This window comes from Penaeus monodon, chromosome 2, assembly GCF_015228065.2.
Source record: "Penaeus monodon isolate SGIC_2016 chromosome 2, NSTDA_Pmon_1, whole genome shotgun sequence".
NCBI classification, from domain to species: domain Eukaryota; kingdom Metazoa; phylum Arthropoda; class Malacostraca; order Decapoda; family Penaeidae; genus Penaeus; species Penaeus monodon.
Window position 1 is genome coordinate 62,186,167 of NC_051387.1, and position 7,768 is coordinate 62,193,934.

Below are 7,768 nucleotides of genomic sequence, written 5' to 3' on the forward strand. Positions count from 1 at the left end.
AGAAGCGGAGTAGGAGTGAGTGGTCTATTGAGGAGACTCCTCCTCCCAAAGTAAGGTCCCTGGAGCCATCATTTAAGGCTTCAGAGGCCTCAATGGTGACAGCTCCAGCTGCCACCACATCCACAGGGATGTGGTGTGCAGGTAAAGGAATCCTGAGCCTACTAAAAAAAAAAATCCGCTTAGAGTGGGTCTTTGGAGCCGTCAGGAAGGGCTCCTGGGGCCTCAACGGTGACAGCTCCAGCTGCCACCACATACACAGGGGCCTCCGTTGCTAGACAGAATGCCCCAGAAGTAAAGGCTCAGGTTCATTCTTTGCCCAGATAAAGAAATCCTGAGCCTAGTTCCACAAGTAAACAGCCCTTAACCCTTTCCCTGTCATCCCTCCAGAGGTGAACATTTTTCTAGCTGTCACAGGTCTTTGATATTTTTTCGTTTTTTTTTTTCAATAGCAGAATTTACGTTAATTTGAGTAGCCAGATTTACTAAGGAAGGGTTAGAGAACACGCTAGAATAAAAATATTTTAGATACATTTTTATTATTCGTTCTTATGAGGACATAGATATTGGAATTACTCGTATGTCAGGCAGGGGGGAACCGGCAGCGAGTAAGCATAATCTTGGGCCTGAAAACTGTGATGAAAAGGTGTGAATCCCCAACCCAACAGACATATCTCGGCCTGTCAATCATCCGATAGAGTCACATGATCTGATCCGGTACTTCTGTCAAAGGAACAATCAAAGAGAAAAATAAAATATTCTAAATATGTGATGGGACCGTAATTATCTTCTAGTGTTTTGCATATATACATTATTAATTTTTTTCATAAGTAAAAAAATAACATTCATTCCTGCGTGCATGCATACAGAGACACGCACGCGCACATTTATATATATAAAAACGCTTTATATGTATTTCTATATCCGGTCTCTCTTTCTCTCTCTCTCTCTCTCTCTCTCTCTCTCTCTCTCTCTCTCTCTCTATATATATATATATATATATATATATATATATATATATATATATATATACATATGCATATATATATATATATTTGCAAGTTCAAGCCCATTATGGGACCTTTGATAATGGACCTCATGGAGGAGTAGCAGTAATGGTACGTCAGGATATTCGCTTCCAGGCCATCCATGAAGGCTGTGAGAATAGGCTTGACATGACCTTACACTGTTGCATCCATTTACCTTCCTCCACATAATCTCAACATAAATGATTTGGAAAATCTACCTGGGCAGTTGCCACGTCCATTTCTACTCTTGGGAGATTTCAATGGTCAGCATCACCTCTAGGGAGACACTTTGTGCAACCTTCGAGGAAGGGCCTAGGAGTCCTTATTCTTAAGAGTAGATGCAGTTTTACTAAACAGTGACACTCCCACACATTTCCAAATTCAAACTGGCACATTATCCAATATAGACCTATCAATAGGCTCACCTGATTCACAGATAAACTTCACTTGGCAGGTCATGGAAGACTTATATGGAAACGACCACTTTCCAATACTTTTGGAGGAGGTGAATGGTATTCTAGTCAATAGAGTGCAGAGATGGCGACTTGAACATGCGGACTGGAATCTTTTTAGATCAACTGCAGTATTTCAAGGACCTGTGAATGATTTCCAGTGTGTTCAAGATGCTGTTAATCACTTCACATCACGAATTCACCTAACAGCAGAAGCATCCATTCCTAGTAGCGGGCATTACCGTCGACCTCCGGTACCATGGTGGTCTGATGAATGCCAAGGAGCTGTCAGAGCAAGAAAAGCTGCATTAAGGCAGGTGAAATAATGCCCCAGCATTCTAACCTTGATCAATTACAAAAAGACCCGAGCCAAGACCAGGTGAGTGCTAAAGGAGGCTAGACGAACGTCGTGGAGACAGTATTACTCCTCAATTAACTCTGGGACCCCTTAGCATGGCTATGGGACAAGGTGCGTAAGGTCACTGGAAAGAGCACATCACTGTCACAACCTGCTCTGAAGATAGATGGCATAATCATCACAGACAAAAAAGGTGTTGCAAATGAGCTGGCTATATCCATGGCACAGATCTCTGGAGCATCTTACACTGCTCGATTCTCCACTCTTCGGGCTGAACAGGAACAACACCCAGTGTCATTCTTCAGTAGGACTGCAGCAGATCTTCCATACAACTTGCCATTTTTGCGCAAGGAGATGGACTCTGCTTTGCAGCTCTGCCGAAAGACTGCCCCAGGAAGTGACGATATTCCATACCAAATGATATCTCACTTACCAGAGAGCTCCCAGAAGTTCCTGTTGGACCTATTCAATAGGATATATAGGGAGGGCACAGTGCCATCCGCATGGAAAGAGGCTATAATCATTCCTATCCTTAAACCTGGCAAAGATGCTTCCACACCAGGAATTTACAGACCATGGAGAAAATGGTAAACTTCAGGTTGACATGGCTGCTAGAAACGAAAAACGTGCTGACCCCATATCAATGTGGTGAAGACCTGAAAGCCATAGTACATATTCTGAAAGCTTCATTATGAACTGAGTCCAACATCCGAAGAACAGTGTGAGTTGCAGATGAATAAGCCTCACATCCATAATCAAGCTTACTACGAATAAGCACTCGGTAAAGCCGCAGAAGCGTTGTGCGGTCTGCACCCCAAGATAGATGTGAAAGAACCCACAAAATACTAAGCGCTTTTGTAGCCTTCACTTTTAACTGTTTGATGTGAGGCACCCATGTAAGCCTTAAGTCAAAAATTAGACCGAAGTACTTCACCTCTTGGACAAATTGCTCCTAAATAGAGGGATGAAACTGTTTCCCACCTGAACTCTAAATTTCCTGTTAGCAAGGAAGCTTTGTATGAAGGTAGGTAATGCTCCTCTTAAACCAATGTTATACAGCTTCAAGAGTATGCCATGCTTCCAAGTGGTATTGTAAGCGTTTTCTAGGTCAAAGAAGACTACTAACATGTGACGTCACTGTGGGAAGGAATTCTGCAAAGCAGTTTCCATCCTTAAAAGGGCATATGTGGTCGATCTCAATCTTCTAAACCTATATTGACATGGGTCAGAACGTTTTTCTAGCAGCCATGTCACTGAAAGTTAGGTTATGTTATGTTAGGTTAGGTTAGGTACGTTACTTACGTTAGGTTAGGTTGGTTAGTTGGTTAGGTTAGTTAGGTTAGGTTAGGTTAGGTTAGGTTAGGTTAGGTTAGGTTAGGTTAGGTTAGGTTAGGTTAGGTTAGGTTAGGTTAGGTTAGGTTTGGTTAGGTTAGGTTAGGTTAGGTTAGGTTAGTAGTTTAGGTTAGTTAGGTTAGGTTAGTGGTTAGGTTAGGTTAGGTTAGGTTAGGTTAGGTTAGGTTAAGTTTAGGTTAGGTTAGGTTAGGTTAGGTTAGGTTAGGTTAGGTTAGGTTAGGTTAGGTTAGGTTAGGTTAGGTTAGGTTAGGTTAGGTTAGGTTAGGTTAGGTTAGGTTAGGTTAGGTTAGGTTGGGTATTCGAAGTCCTTGTCGCAACCGCTGCGCCTGCTGGAGAGAGGGATGTGTGTGGAAAACAGGGATGGAAAGGGGTATATAAGCAGGAGGGACGGACGCAACTTGGTGGGCGGGGCCAACTCTGCTCTGGATCTTACAGGTGTGTCGTTTCGTGAGGGGAGGAACGCGGGGATGTGGTCCGCTCCCTCTCTCATTTCTCCGTTCGCCTTCGGTGAGGTATGACCAGCCGTGCGGTGATGGAATGGAATGTTATTGTGCAAACAACTTCCTGCGCCGATCCTTCTCTCTTATCGGACTTTCTTTTATATTTAAATCTCTGTCGGAAATTTGTCTTATTTTGTTTGTTCCTTTTCTCTGCATCCTGATATTTCTCTTATTTTTTTGAGAGTGAGTGGGGATGGAAATTCCGCTCTAATTAGCCTTTCACCAATGGCTTGATCTTTTTTCCACGCGATCATAGGGGGCGGATCTTTGAACCATTGTTCCCAGGGTTTGTCCTCGGCGTTATTTTGGAGCCAAGACCAGATGTTGTTGATGGAAGTCCTCAGGATTGACGCTATGTTCGGGGAGTATAACATGGGGAAAATGATTCTGCCTGTTCCCTTTCTGTTCTTCTCCGACAACAGGTCTTCTCGAGTTAATTCGTTCAATCTTTTCTTTGCCTCATTTAGTATTTTGTGGGTGTATCCTCTGAGCCTGAAGAACTTGAACATTTCTTCTAGTGATTCTTCTAGGTTCAATCGGGTCGCTCACAATTCTTTTGATCCTTATACCTTGTGAGAAGGGGAGGGATCTCTTGAGGTTTGGGTGATGGCTCGAGTGGAAATGTAAATATTGATGCGTGTTGGAGGGCTTGTAGAACACCGTGGTTTGTAGGTTTCCTTCTCCATCTACATACACTAGAGTGTCCAGAAAAGGGAGCTTTTGGCTGTCAAATTCCAGCGTAAATTGAAGGTCGGGGTGTATCTTGTTCAGCCCCTCATGGTACTCTCTCAGTTCATCTTCTTTCCCGTCAAAAATCCCGAAAATGTCATCAATGTACCTGAAGAACACCAAGGGTTGCTTCTGCATCTTTTTCCTTTCTTTTTCAATGCTCGCATGCACGAAGATCTCAGCAATGGCTACAGATACCGACGCACCTATTGCTGTGCCTTTATTCTGCCTGTAGTAACCATGGTCGTACCTTAGTAGGGTTCCATTTAAAACATGGTCAATCCCTTCCTTTATTAGGTAAGGGGGTGGGGCTTGTATGTTAAAATCATGCCTGAGTCTGCCTTGCACATATCCAAAGTTCTTTTCATAGAAATGTGAAACCACCCATGCCGCCTCTTCTTGGGGTATGGATGGATACAGGGATACAATATCAAAGGAAAAAATCAGAGCTCCTCTCGGGATCTGTGGAAATTCTCTTATCTTTCTGAGGAAATCCGAAGTGTCTTGTAATCTTTCTGGTAGGAGATCTAATAGTGGTGCTAAATATGTGGTAAGTAGCCTATCCACAGGTCTGGTGGGGGCACAACAGCCGCTGAGTACTGGTCTTCCTGGCCAGGTACCTAATTCTTCATCTATTTTCTTGTGTGTTTTCGGAAGAATGTACCAATGTGGGATGCTGGGTTTGTGTGCTAACAAGGCATCTCTCTGGGCTGCTTTAAAACTGGTGCACTTCTTTCCGGGGGAATCCAGGGTGTAAAATCTATTTACAAGCCTCTTGGATTCATTATCTACTTTCCTCAGGGCTTCTTCTTCGTCCACTAGGGGGACATATGTTTCTTTATCTTTAAGGTGGGCTCTGCCCATAGCTCTGTAGTTTCCTGTTTTTAGTACTACTAGGGCTCCATCTTTGTCTGCTTTCTTTATCACAATGTTTGGGTCTTCTTTTAATTGCTCCAGTGCTTCTATTTCTTTCTTGTTTAAATTCAACCTCTTCTTCCTTTTACCTGCTGTCAGTATTTCTTTTTTGGCTTCATCCATTATCTCTGCCAACCCTGGGAGTCTCTTAGGGGGGAGCCTCTTCCCTTTGTGGAAGGGGAGTTGTGTGGGGATCTTCATTGTTTGTTTATTTACACTCGGAGGCGGGATCCTGGGAGCAGGGACTGGGTAAATCTGTGGTTGATTTCTGTTTCTAAATCTTCCAGAGAGGCCGTGATGTGATGTTCTATTGGTTTCAGAGAGGGAGGGCCTGTGACAAACGACCTTCCTTTGCTCAGTACCGACTTTTTGGCAGTGTGAGGGGACTTCAGAAACTACCATCTCCATCCCCAGTTGCCATTGTCTCTTTCTTGCCAAGTTCTTCCTCCTTGTTGTTCTTGATCCCATTGTGTGTTTCCTCTTCTGTGATGGTAACTCCATCTGTTCTGGGGGATCCACCTCCGGGGTTGTGGTCTGATCTCTTGTTGTCTTTGTTGAGTGTTCCATCTTTGTGGGATCCTCTCCTCTGGGTTCAGGGGTCGGCTGGGCCTTTGGTGGTTTGTTCTCCAAGCGGTGCGACCCGTTTCCTCGAATCCCCAATTCCTTGGCTCTCTGTATTGTTGTACCCAGGTGTTTCTCCTCCATGGTCCGTAATTGATCCTCTCTTGCATGTGCTGTCTGTTCCTCCCCCGCGGGGGGATTTGCCTGTCGTTTTTTGTTTGTGTTACTTTATTCTTTTTTCTTTTTTACCCATGTCTGTGATCGTTCCTACTGATCTATGTCTATTCTCGTTTCCAATTTCTGTTGCCGTTTCTTTGGTCTTTGTTGTGGGCTGTCTTGTTCTATTCCTTTCTTCTCTTTGTTCTCTTGGTGCTTGTGGGGGGGGAGGGGGGACCTCTGCTGTTGCAGGGAGACATTGTGCCAGGATGTTTTCAATCCTCTCGACTGCCTTTGCCACAGAATCAATTCGGTTGTGGCATTCTGCAATTTTGTCTATTTGTTCTGGGTGGGAAGGGGATATTTTCTTGGGACAAGAACAGCAATCTTTCTCCTCCTGGGCAGGTCGCTCTTCCGAGTCTTGTGTCGGGTGATCTGCTGTCCACGGGAGGTTGTGATTCTTCCGGGTTTTGTGTCTGCGGGGGCGGGGTATCTTCTACCGGGGGTGGGAAAACAAAATCCACGGGGACTCTTCTATTCTTTGCTTCCTTCTTCTTGGGGTTCATGCAAATTCTCACTCTCTCCTTTTCCTGTTCCGTCATGTCTGTTCCTTCTTGTTCTCTTAAGTATTCTATTAAGTTAATGTCTCCGTTAGCTACGAAGAATCTCTCATTCGGGGGGACCTTTGTTTTTCTGTTTGCCACTTGCTCCATTGCTAGCTTGTATGCTTCGTGGGTTATCATCTCATATCTCTGTGGGTATCTCTCCTTGATGTCTAGCTTCAGACTTATAATCAAGGATCTAATGTGGATTGCTTCTGACCTTATTTGTGCAGCTACCAAGCCTTGCCATTCCCGTGCAGCTTTTTCCAAATTAGTTTCTCCAATTTCTAAGATCCATAGGGGAGGCAGGAAACCTGAGGGGATTTTGTAATCTGTGACTGCTGCCTTGACTACTCCTGCAACTCACTTGCATTCGCAATCGGTACAGTATTTCACTTTCTTGCAGCACAGGGTTTCTTTTCGGAAGAGGGTGGCTAGGTTTTGGAGGTCTGTGTATTCCTCAGTGCTGAGAGGGGTGTTTTCATTAGTCCCATCTGCAGTTGTGTCTGGGTATGGGTCTTCCGGGTAACCAATTTCCTTTGCTCCCTTTGTCAACAATGGCATCAAGGGCGAGGCATCTATAGCCGGGTTGCCCGGGCCAGGCATCGGGTGATCCATCCATCATCAGGAGGGAATGGGGTTATCTATATCCGTTCTATTTCTATATGCTTCAGGTTCAGCTAGTCTTTCGAAAATTCCTTCCATGCTTTTTGCTCAGCCTACAGCATAGGGAACCTAATTCATTTCTTCTAGATTTATTTTTCTGTCATATTCTCGTCTCGTGATTGTTCCTGGTTGTTACCATTCCACTGAATACAACTTTTTGTGTTTTCTGGTAGGTAGGTAGTTAGGTAGGTTAGGTAGGTTAGTTAGGTTAGGTTGGTAGTAGTTTAGGTAGTGGTAGGTAGGTTAGGTTAGGTTTAGTTAGGTTAGTTAGGTGGTTTAGTAGGTTAGGTAGGTTAGGTGGTGGTTAGGTTGGTTAGTTAGGTAGTTAGGTTAGTTGGTTAGTAGTTTAGGTTAGGTTAGGTTAGGTGGTTAGGTTAGGTTAGGTTAGGTTAGTTAGTTAGTTGGTTGGTTAGTTAGTTAGGTTAGGTTAGGTTAGGTTAGGTTAGTTAGG